We start from the raw sequence: 12,658 nt of genomic DNA on the forward strand, positions 1-12,658 counted from the left end.
AGCTCATCCCAGACACAAAGGCATTAAATATAATTAAGTATTACACCAGCTAGCTCATTGATAATATCGAATCAAATGCCATGGAAGAGACCTGAGGACAATCAGAAATCAATTAATAAATCTCCAAAATAGCCTTATTAATATCAAACTCCAGCTCATCCCAGCCACCAAGGCATCAAATATAATGAAGTATTACACCAGCTAGCTCATTGATAATATGGAATGGAATGGCATGGAAGAGACCTGAGGACAAACACATATCAATTAATGAATCACCATAATAACCTTATTAATATCAAATTCCAGCTCATCCCAGCCACCATAAGATCAAATATAATGAAGAAGTACACCTGCTAGCTCATTGATAATATCGAATGGAATGCCATGGAAGATACCTGAGGAAAAAACAGAGATCAATTAATATATCTCCAAACTAGCCTTATTAACATCAAACTCCAGCTCATCCCAGCCACCAAGGCAACAAATATAATGAAGAAGCACACCTGCTAGCTCATTGATAATATCGAATGGAATGCCATGGAAGAGACCTTATTACTAGTAGAGATCAATTAATGAATCTCCAAAACAGCCTTATTAACATCAAACTCCAGCTCATCCAAGCCACCAAGGCAACAAATTTAATGAAGTAGCACACCAGCTAGCTCATTGATAATATGGAATGAAATGCCATGGAAGAGACCTGAGGACAATTAGACATCAATTAATGAATCTCCAAAACAGCCTTATTAATATTAAAATCCAGCTCATCCCAGCCACCAAAGCATAAAATATAATGAAGTAGCACACCAGCTAGCTCATTGATAATTTCGAATATAATGCAATGGAACATAGCTGTTTACAAGCATAGATCAATTAATATATATCCAATACAGCGTTATTAATATCAAAATCCAGCTCATCCAGCCACCAAGGCATCAAACAGAATGAAGTAGCACAACATCTAACTCATTGATAACATAGAATGGAATGCCATGGAAGAGACCTGAGGACAAACAGAGATCAATTAATGAATCTCCAAAAAAGCCTTATTAATATCAAACTCCAGCTCATCCCAGCCACCAAGGCATCCAATATAATGAAGTATCACATCAGCTAGCTCATTGATGATATCGAATGGAATGCCATGGAAGAGACCTGAGGACAAACAGAGATCAATTAATGAATCTCCAAGATAGCCTTATTAATATCAAACTCCAGCTCATCTCAGCCACCAAGGCATCAAATATAATGAAGTAGCACACTAGCTAGCTTATTGATAATATCGAATGTAACGCAATGGAAGAGACCTGAGGACAATAATAGATCAATTAATGAATCTCCAATATAGCATTATTAAGATCAAACTACAGCTCATCCGTGCCACCAAGGAATTAAATATACTTAAGTAGCACACCCGCTTGCTCATTGATAATATAGAGTGGAATGCCATGGAAGAGACCTGTGGAAAATAAGAGATCAATTAATGAATCTTCAAAATAGCCTTATTATTATCAAACTCCATCTAATCACAGCCACCAAAGCATCCAACAGAATGAAGTAGCACACCAGCTAGCTCATTTATTATATAGAATGGAATGCCATAGAAGAAACCTGTGGAAAAATAGAGATCACTTAATGAATCTCAAACAAAGCTTTATTAATATCAATCTCCAGCTAATCCCTGCCACAAATGCATCCAAAATAATGAAGTAGCACATCAGCTAGCTCATTGATAATATCGAATGTAATGCCATGGAAGAGACCTGAGGGCAAACAGAGATCAGTTAATGAATCTCCAAAATAGCGTTATTAATATCAAACTCCAGCTCATCTCAGCCACCAAGGCATCAAATATAATGAAGTAGCACACTAGCTAGCTTATTGATAATATCGAATGGAATGCCATGGAAGAGACCTGAGGACAATTATAGATCAATTAATGAATATCCAAAATAGCCTTATTAATATCAAACTCCAGCTCATCCCAGCCACCAAAGCATCCAACAGAATTAAGTAGCACACCAACTAGCTCATTGAGAATATAGAATGGAATCCCATAGAAGAGACCAGTGGACAAACATATATAAATAAATATATCTTCAAAAAAGCCTTATTAATATCAAACTCCAGCTCATCCATGCCACCAAAGCATTCAATAGAATGAAGTAGCACACCAGCAAGCTCATTGATAATATAGAATGGAATTCCAAGTAAGAGACCTGAGGACAATCAGACATCAATTAATGAATCTCCAAAATAGCTTTATTAATATCAAACTCCAGCTAATCCAAGCCACAAAGGCATAAATTATAATGAAGTAGCACACCAGCTAGCTCATTGATAATATGGAATGAAATGCAATAGAAGAGACCTGAGGACAAAAAGAGATCAGTTAATGAATCTCCAATATAGCGTTATTAATATGAAAGTCCAGCTCATCCCAGCCACCAAGGCATCAAATATAATGAAGTAGCACACCAGCTAGCTCATTGATAATATCTAATGGAATGCCGTGGAAGAGACCTGAGGACAATCAGACATCAATTAATAAATCTCCAAAATAGCCTTATTAATATCAAACTCCAGCTCATCCCAGCAACCAAGGCATCAAATATAATGAAGTAGTACACCAGCTAGCTCAGTGATAATATCTAATTGACTGCCATAGAAGAAACCTGAGGAAAAAAAGAGATCAATTAATGAATCTACAAAAAATCCTTATTAATATCAAACTCCAGCTCATCCCAGCCACCAAGGCATAAAATATAATGAAGTAGCACACCAGCTAGCTCATTGATAATATGGAATGAAATGCCATGGAATAGACCTGAGGACAAACACAGATCAATTAATGAATCTCCAAAAAAGCCTTATTAATATCAAACTCCAGCTCATCCCAGCCACCAAGGCATCAAATATAATGAAGTATTACACCAGCTAGCTCATTGCTAATATAGAATGGAATGGCATGGAAGAGACCTGAGGACAATAACACATCAATTAATTAATCTCCAAAATAGCCTTATTAACATCAAACTCCAGCTCATCCCAGCCACCAAGGCATCAAATATAATGAAGTAGCACACCTGCTAGCTCATTGATAATATCGAATGGAATGCCATGGAAGAGACCTGAGGAAAAAACAGAGATCAATTACTATATCTCCAAACTAGCCTTATTAACATCAAACTCCAGCTCATCCCAGCCACCAAGGCAACAAATATAATGAAGCAGCACACCAGCTAGCTCATTGATAATATCGAATGGAATGCCATGGAACAGACCTGAGGAAAAAACAGAGATCAATTAATGATATCTCCAAACTAGCCTTATTAATATCAAACTCCAGCTCATCCCTGCCACCAAAGCATCAAATATAATGAAGTAGCACACCAACTAGCTCATTGATAAATGGAATGGAATGCCATGGAAGAGACCTGAGGACAAACAGAGATCAATTAATGTCTCTCCAAAATCGCTTTATTACTATCAAACGCCAGCTAATCACAGCCACCAAGGCATCAAATATAATGAAGTATCACACCAGCTAGCTCATTGATAATATGGAATGTAATGCCATGGAAGAGACCTGAGGACAAACAGAGATCAGTTAATGAATCTCCAAAATAGCCTTATTAATATCAAACTCCAGCTCATCCCAGCCACCAAGGCATCAAATATAATGAAGTAACACAACATCTAGCTCATTGATAATATCGAATGGAATGCCATGGAAGAGACCTGAGGACAATCAAAGATCATTTAATGAATCTCCAAAATAGCCTTATTAATATCAAAGTCCAGCTCATCCCAGCCACCAAAGCATAAAATATAATGAAGTAGCACACCAGCTATCTCATTGATAATATCGAATGGAATGCCATGGAAGAGACCTGAGGACAATCAGAGATCAATTAATGAATCTCCAAAATAACCTTATTAATATCAAACTCCAGCTCATCCCAGCCACCAAGGCATCAAATATAATGAAGTAGCACACCAGCTAGCTCATTGATAATATCGAATGGAATGCCATGGAAGAGACCTGAGGACAATCAAAGATCAATTAATGAATCTCCAAAATAGCCTTATTAATATCAAACTCCAGCTCATCCCAGCCACCAAGGCATCAAATATAATGAAGTAGCACACCAGCTAGCTCACTGATAATATCGAATGGAATGCCATGGAAGAAACCTGACGACAATCAGAGATCAATTAATGAATTTCCAAAATAACCTTATCAATATTAAACTCCAGCTCATCCCAGCCACCATGACATCAAATATAATGAAGTAGCACACCAGCTAGCTCATTTATAATTTCGAATGGAATGCCATGGAAGAGACCTGAGGACAATCAGAGATCAATTAATGAATCTCCAAAATAACCTTATTAATATTAAACTCCAGCTCATCCCAGCCACCAAGTCATCAAATATAATGAAGTAGCACACCAGCTATCTCACTGATAATATCGATTGGAATGCCATGGAAGAAACCTGACGACAATCAGAGATCAATTAATGAATTTCCAAAATAACCTTATTAATATCAAACTCCAGCTCATCCCAGCCACCAAGGCATCAAATATAATGAAGTAGCACACCAGCTAGCTCATTGATAATATCGAATGGAATGCCATGGAAGAGACCTGACGACAAACAGAGATCAATTAATGAATCTCCAAAATAGCCTTATAAATATCAAACTCCAGCTCATCCCAGCCACCAAGGCATCAAATATAATGAAGTAGCACACCAGCTAGCTCATTGATAATATCGAATGGAATGCCATGGAAGAGACCTGAGGGAAATCAGAGATCACTTAATGACTCTCCCAAAGATCCTTATTAATATCAAACTCCAGCTCATCCCAGCCACCAAGGCATCAAATATAATGATGTAGCACACCAGCTAGCTCAATGATAATATCGAATGGAACGCCATGGAAGAGACCTGAGGACAATCAGAGATCAATTAATGAATCTCCAAAATAGCCTTATTAATATCAAACTCCAGCTCATCCCAGCCACCAAGGCATCAAATATAATGAAGTAGCACACCAGTCAGCTCATTGATAATATCGACTGGAATGCCATGGAATAGACCTGAGGACAATCAGAAATCACTTAATGAATCTCCAAAATAGCCTTATTAATATCAAACTCCAGCTCATCCCAGCCACCAAGGCATTACATATAATGAAGTAGCTAGCAGACCATCCAGCTCATTGATAATATCGACTGGAATGCCATGGAACAGACCTGAGGACAATCAGAGATCACTTAATGAATCTCCAAAATAGCCTTATTAATATCAAACTCCTGCACATCCCAGCCACCAATGCATCAAATATAATGAAGTAGCAGACGAACTGGTCAGTAGCTCCTTGTATAGTCCAATCAACCCCAATTTGAAAGCCCAAACCTTCAGAGACTTACTCAGAAGAAGAGTTCGTTCAAAAACAAAAACGCCCCCTCTCTGTTTGTTTCCGTCAAGGGAAGATAACATTCTTTACTAATGAACTAAAAGTAACTCTTTGATCATGAGAAATGAGGAGTTTACTTAGCATAAACAAACTGATCCATAGTGCAGATTTTGCATCTATTCCAGAATGCCTGAACCATCTGACCCTAGTTCACATAAGGTTTTCTGGTGACTTTCTTTAATGCCCTCTCCTTCTAATATAATTTGAAGCTGTCGATAAGAAATACATTGTGTTTATGCTAAGAAGAAAAAGATGAAAACTGATGAGGATTTTTATGTTCAAGTTTGAAAAACTGAAAGTGTTTACATCTGAATAAATGTATGATAAGAATCATTGTGAGTTAAGTTTATTATAAAGCCATTGATTAAAAAAAAATCAACTTGTGAGGTAGGCTGTGCCTATTTTGATAGCTTGGTAGCCCAGGCTAAATAAAGCCTAGGTTTACACAATTCTGTAACACAGAGGGAGAGAAACTAGCTTGTTTAAGGTTATTAGGAACAGATATCCCATCTAAGTTTAGGGTAAATACATACCAAATCATATTATTGAGTTAGGAATAAAGTGAATACACCATTCGATGCCTTTTTTTATGCTGATTGTGAATATAGCCTAATAATCATTTCTATCAGAAATGAATTTTAGCCCCCCCCCCCTATATATGCCGATTCAGGGTAGCCTATATGTTTCTACATTAGGGGGGGGGGAGTGAGGGTAAAGTTTAAACTTACCTCCCATTTACATCAGAAACAAAATTTGCCCCCCGCCTAATGTAGAAATATATAGGCCTATATATATATATATATATATATATATATATATATATGTATACATATATATATATATATATATATATATATATATATATATATATATATATATATATATATATATATATATATATATATATATATATATATATATATATATATATATATATATATATATATATATATATATATATATATACAAATCTTTCAATAAGCCAACTGACCAACCAGTATTTTAAGCCTAGGAGTCCAGCTGGACATAAGGAAACATAGCCTATTAAGAAAAAAATTCTTACTCTATAATATGCAGAATAATCGTAGTTAATACATTTTGCAGGGGGAGAGCCTTTATCTTCACTTCTTTCCTTGTTTTTCCAGTTTTTCAAAGAAATTCATGAATTTCTTAGAACCTATAGGCCCTATTCTATACCCCCACCCCCCTAATGTGCAAATATATACCTAGAATTGCATCCTCAATCCAAATATAACATTCATTTGCATTACAAATGAACTTTACTCCCATATTAGCCATGTGGTGGATTTCTGTTGGAATTGTATGTAGACTAGGCTAGGCCTACAAGAAGATTTACAAAAATTAACACCAAGAATACTAGACTTGGTAGGTTTTGCTTTCATATTTGAAGTAGCCTAATGGCATCAATAGTAAATTCATTGCTGGGTATAGCCTAAGCTTAGAATTGGGGCTATTGAGAAGGAAACTCATTAAGAAAGCAATTCTTACTTCATAATATAGGTTGGCTATAATTCTAGACAAGCTACCTTTTTCTAGCTTGGAAAGGGGTTAGGTTAGGAGGTAAGGTAAATTTCTCGATGGCCCTGTAATTTAGCAAGGATGAAAGTAAAAACATCATCTGATGCCTTTTTTTATGCTCTTTCATAATTCAATAGGCCTAATTTCTTCTGGTGCAAATTGTATCTTGAGCCCTTAAAAGGCCCCATAAGTATTTGTATGAATTATCAAAGAGCATAAAAAAGCACCAAATGATGTTTTCACTTTCATCCTAGCTAAATTATATGGCGCACTGCAAATTTACCATGAACTTTACCCCCACCCCCCTAATGTGAACATATATATTCTGAATTGTTGACAGCAAAGTTTCTAATCACAAAATTCAGCACTATTTTTGTCGACAGCTTTTGAAAACTTGAAATGGTAGGAAAACAGTTTGAATTGAAAATCAAGTATTTTGCAAGTTAGGTTAGGTTATAACATCTTTGTGCAATTACAAATAAGAATTTCCTTTGGGGCCCTCTTTAAGAGCTCAAGATGCAATTTGCACCAGAAGTAATTATTATAGCATAAAAAGGGCATCAAATGATGTTTTCACTTTTATCCTAGCTAAATTACAGGGCCACCTAGAAATTTACCAGAGGTACATATTTTTCAGTTCATATTAGGCTATTGACTTACAATTAAAGTGAACATACCACTAAATGCCTTTTTTATGCTCTTTGCAAATACAACAATTGCTTTTCTTGCAAATTCAGTTTTAAGCCTTCTTTGGACCCTTGAAAATAATAATTTTGGTAAATATTGAGCAGTTCATATTATTGACCTACAAATAAAATGAACATAACCTACCACTACATGCCATTTTTTATGCTCTTTGTGAATATAATAATAGATTTTCTTGCAAATTGAATTTTAATCCATTTTTGAACTCTTGAAAATAATGATTTTATTCTTTATTTTTTGGATATAAAAATGGGTTATAACTTTTTATTAAATTTACTTTTTCATTAAAAATCCATTTTATAAAAGTTGTATAATTCACAAATATTGATTTGTCAAGATTAAGTTGAATAAAAAATCAAAAACAAATCCACTATGTTTTCTTCTTATTCTGTTTGGCAGCTTAAAAACTGCTGTTTCACCTATATAGCAAAACATATCAAAGCCAACAGAAGAAACATGATGGATGATAAAACTGGAGAAATGGTTCTGAATTTTTTATCCAACTTAATTGTGACAAGTCAATGCTTATGGATTATATAACTTTAAGAAAATGGATTTTATATTGAAATAATAAGCTTGAAATCAATGCTTTAACCCTTTTAATATTGAAAAGCATAGAAGGAAATTATAATTTTCAAGGATCCAAAAAAGTCTTAAAACTGAACTTGCAAGAAAAGTAATTATTATATTCAGAAAGAGCATAATAAATGGCATCTAGCAATATGTTCACTTTATTTGTAGGTCAATCATATCAACTTCTCAATATTTACCATAATTTCTAAGTATGTTTTGGTATAAAAAGGGTTAAAGCGGGTTAAAAAGGGTTTGGCATATAAAGGGTTAAAAAGGGTTTGGTATATAAAGGGTTAAAAAGGGTTTGGTATATAAAGAGTTAAAACATTGATTTCAAACTTACTATTTCATTATAAAATCCACTTTTTAAAAGTTATATAATCTGCAAACATTGATTTGTTACAATTAAGTTGGATAAAAATTTTAAACAATTTCTTCATTTTTCCATCCTCCATGTTTCTTCTGTTGACCTTAGTGTTTTTTGACATATACATGAAATGGCAGTTTTTAATTGGCCTAATTTGTTGGCCTGACCTGGTTTGTTGTTAGTGGCCTTGATATATTTTGAAATTTTTTAAGCAGTATTCATATATATGTCTAGCTAGAATCTCATGTCTAGACACATGTCTGGCCAGAAATCAATGTCTAGGAAATTACCATTCACAAGAGGAATTCAGTGCTTAGCTAAAACTACAAATTTAGTTTCAAATAGATTACTGTTATCACTTTAAGCCAATCACAAGCTTATGCAGGCAAAAGTTTCCAAATTGCAATCCCTTTTTTTTACTGTCACAAGATAATGGATGAAACAAGCCAAATAATTGCCTTAGTGTGCTTCACTATTATGTATGGTGTTGTATATCTGCCTAAAATGAAAAAAAAAGTTAATGAGAATACAAAAATTGAATTTCAGTTTAAAATGTAAACAAAGATGATGAAAATTGTGGTACTTGACACATTCTGATAGGCTGTAATCAAAAATCCTTGACATTGAGTACTAGAGTCTAGAACTGTATGCTTAGTTGTAACTTGTCTAGCCAAGCACCAAATTTTTCTTGTGAACAGCAGTTGTCTAGACATTGAGGTCTGGCCAGACACATTTCTAGACATGGGGTTCTAGCTAGGCATGCATGTGAATTATACAACTTATATAAAATGGATTTTTAATAAAATAGTAAGTTTGAAACCAATGTTATAACCCATTTTCATACCCAAAAATATAGATTGAAATTATTACTTTCAAGGATTCAGAAAAGGGATTAAAATTACATTTGCAAGAAAATTAGTTATTGTATTTGTAAAGAGCATAAAAAAGGCATCTAGTGGTATGTTCCCTTTATTTGTTTGTCAACAATATGAACTGCAAAATATTTACTGGTTAGGAAGATTAAACTTTCAGTAATAAATTCAGGGCTAAAACATACTCTGGGAAGGTATTGCCAAGTTACTAGCCTAGGCCTATGTTGACCTTCTTCTGATTTCTAAGTCTTAAAAACTTGACAGGTCTGTAACTATTTGAATTTTGACAAATGATATTAAAACCTTAATTTTCATTTTTTTTTCTCTTGTTTTAGCTTTGAAAATGCAATTCCTGTTATTTGAGTAGCCTAGATTATTAAGCCATGTCAATTGTTTTTTTTTCTTCTAAATTTAGGAAACATATTTGCAGATTTTTTACTCCTCATAAATTGGGATTGAGCAAAGTTGTGAAGCTGAAAACACTTTTCTTGTACTTTATTTAAGCAGAAGATCTATTTAGCATGGTTTCACTTTTATAAAACAAAGTTTTTTTGAATGTCATCAAAGGTCAGTTCTATCTACAGGGAGAAGAAGTGGAGGTAGGTACTTCAAAATACCTTCGCAGGATATACTTCAGTCTGTAGATCCATCCCTGAAAGTTTCATTTTCCTAAACTAACCCCTTTCCAGGATAGCAAAAAGTAGCTTGTCTTTAATTTTAGCCTAGTCCAAAAAATATATTTCCTGTTCATTTTGCCATGCATCAATTAATCCTCTTGTTTCAACCCATGTAGGCTATATGTAAATTGAATAAACAGTGGCAAAATCAAGAAACAGAAAAACACATAGGAAATATACAATCTGGGCTATAGCCTATATTTGCACATTAGGGGGTTTGGGGGTAGATTATTGTGGAATTGCTTTCAAAATTTGTTAACTACAATTTTTCTGCATAGCCTTTTATAAAATATGAATTTTTTTCTTGATATTATGTTTTAGAGGTAATTACTTGGAAAAAAAAAAAAAAAAAAAAAAAAAAAAAAAGACTGTCATCCTAATCAAGCAATTGAGACAAATGTGCACTTGAACAAGGTTTTGACCTTACTCATCTATCCAACTACCTAGGACCAAACAGTATAAGCAAACCATCAACCAAATAGAAATGTCCAAATCCATGCAAAGTCATCATCAATAATTGTAAGTCATTGTAAATTTAACAGCAAAAGCACCTTAAATTTAGCAAAATATTTCCAAGTAGTATCTTCCATTAGGGCTCATCAGAATAAACACCGCTTGCCTTAACGGGTTTCGAGGCTTTACTTTCTTTACCTGGTACAGTGGAGCCTCCACCATAAGATCTATAGGGTATCCCTATGTTAGGTAAAACCTGTGAAATAGATGGATACTAGTAAAGCTTTTCAAAATTACATACAAAATGAGTTTTATTCTTTCCTTAATGAAATCCCAGAGGTCACTCATTCAACAGCCAAAATTATAGGCTTATATCCATTGGTATTTTCAGTTGGGGCTTTAGAAAAAGAAAATGAGGACTAATTTTTTTCTTTTTTTAGTATGTAGGCCTATCCTCTTTTCATTTAATTAGCGTTTTCAAACCTTTAGTTTAAGTACATCAACAGAAGCAGTTTTAAGCCTCATATTTTTTTTTTTTTTGGGGGGGGAGGGTATACTATAGAAGTGTAAAAATATAAAATAAAGGAATTTAATGTCAAATGTCAGAAAAACCAGGGGAGGGGCAGCTTCTCCCCCTGCCCAAGCATAGAACCACCACTGACATCAATTTGCATTAAGTACATGTGATAACATACAAAAAAGTACTGTAGGGCCTTTATAAATTTACCTAAGGCTCAGATGATAACATGAAAAAGGTTTGCTAGGCCACTGTTTTTTTTTTTTTTTTTTTTTTTTAAAGTGATTGTCAGAATATAGTTTAGTGAATTGGGTGAAACAACCAATATGGGTTACAAAAAGCAGTTCACTTCTTAGGGTTGGTCTTAGGAGCAGGTTCATAGAGGATGAAACAAGTGTTATGTATATATATATATATATATATATATATATATATATATACATATATATATATATAAGTTAATATATACACTGTAGCTTTTACTTACAGTAAAAAAGGAGTTATTTGGTCCTTCTAGGTCAAAACGCTTGGTTGGAGTAGGGGAGGAAAGGCTTTGCTCCAGTAAAACTTGATAATGTTGTATGTGCAAAATGATTGGAGCTGGGAGGAGGTATAGAGGGTCCATGGCCCTATTTTGTATCTCCAATCTTGCAGGCCTAAATTTTTTGCATGTCCCTGGTTTTAACAAGGTGCAATGTGCCCACCTTTTCTACTAAAATGTATTTGCAAAGAATTGACCATTTGTATAATATGATGATGTTCCCTGAACATGGTAGCTTGTTTAGCACTGAGTCATGACTTTTACACATTATTGCCTACATAACACAGCTTGGATTTGGATCATTTTATACCAAATCAGGGTACACAAGGTTTGAAATTAAAATTTTCAGACTTAATTTATGTTGTAATTGCAACATTAGGGGAGTGATAGCAGTGATGCAGTCTTTGTTTACCTTTTGCACAGACATGCAATTAATTTCGGTTGTTCTAACCATGCTGTCTTGAGTGTAGCTCTGTTTTTGTACACATGTGTTTTGCTATTGTGAAAATGGAAAGCCATAGCAATTTTGAAGAGCAACAAGTTGTGATGAAATGCCTTGTGAAAGCACAGAAAACAAAGTTTGAAATTTTTGAGATGATGAAAGCACTTCATGGAGACTGTTTTGTGAAAATAAGTTCATTCTTCTAGTAATGGCAAGGTTCAGAGACAGTAGAATCTCAACAAAAAACAATCAGTGATCAGACACCCTTTCATTGTTCAAAATGATTTTTTTTTTGTGCAAGAAGTTGAAAAACTATCAAGTCAAATCTTCTCCCTTGGTCAGAGATGTTGCTGAAATAAAAAAAAAAAAAACAGTGTGTTACATCCTCACACAAGATTTGGAGATGTCATAGCTTTGTGTGAAGATCAATCCCAAAAAACCTGTCTGTTGAAGAAAGAAAAAGCATGTGCACTTGTCAAGATT

The 12,658-nt window shown here is 34.2% G+C and overlaps 1 protein-coding gene across 1 annotated transcript in view; it reads left to right on the forward strand.

Moving 5' to 3' along the window:
* The first annotated feature begins 5,724 nt into the window (after nucleotides 1–5,724).
* The window catches only part of gzl (godzilla E3 ubiquitin protein ligase), a 101,731-nt gene continuing 94,797 nt past the window's right edge, over nucleotides 5,725–12,658 (forward strand). Inside the window, exon 1 of the mRNA XM_089104679.1 lies at nucleotides 5,725–5,824. The gene's annotated coding sequence lies outside the window, so the exon portion shown is untranslated. The remainder of the gene's footprint in view (nucleotides 5,825–12,658) is intronic.

Source organism: Artemia sp. Qi Xiang Cuo, chromosome 18 (genome assembly GCF_049724085.1).
Source record: "Artemia sp. Qi Xiang Cuo chromosome 18, ASM4972408v1, whole genome shotgun sequence".
NCBI lineage: Eukaryota > Metazoa > Arthropoda > Branchiopoda > Anostraca > Artemiidae > Artemia > Artemia sp. Qi Xiang Cuo.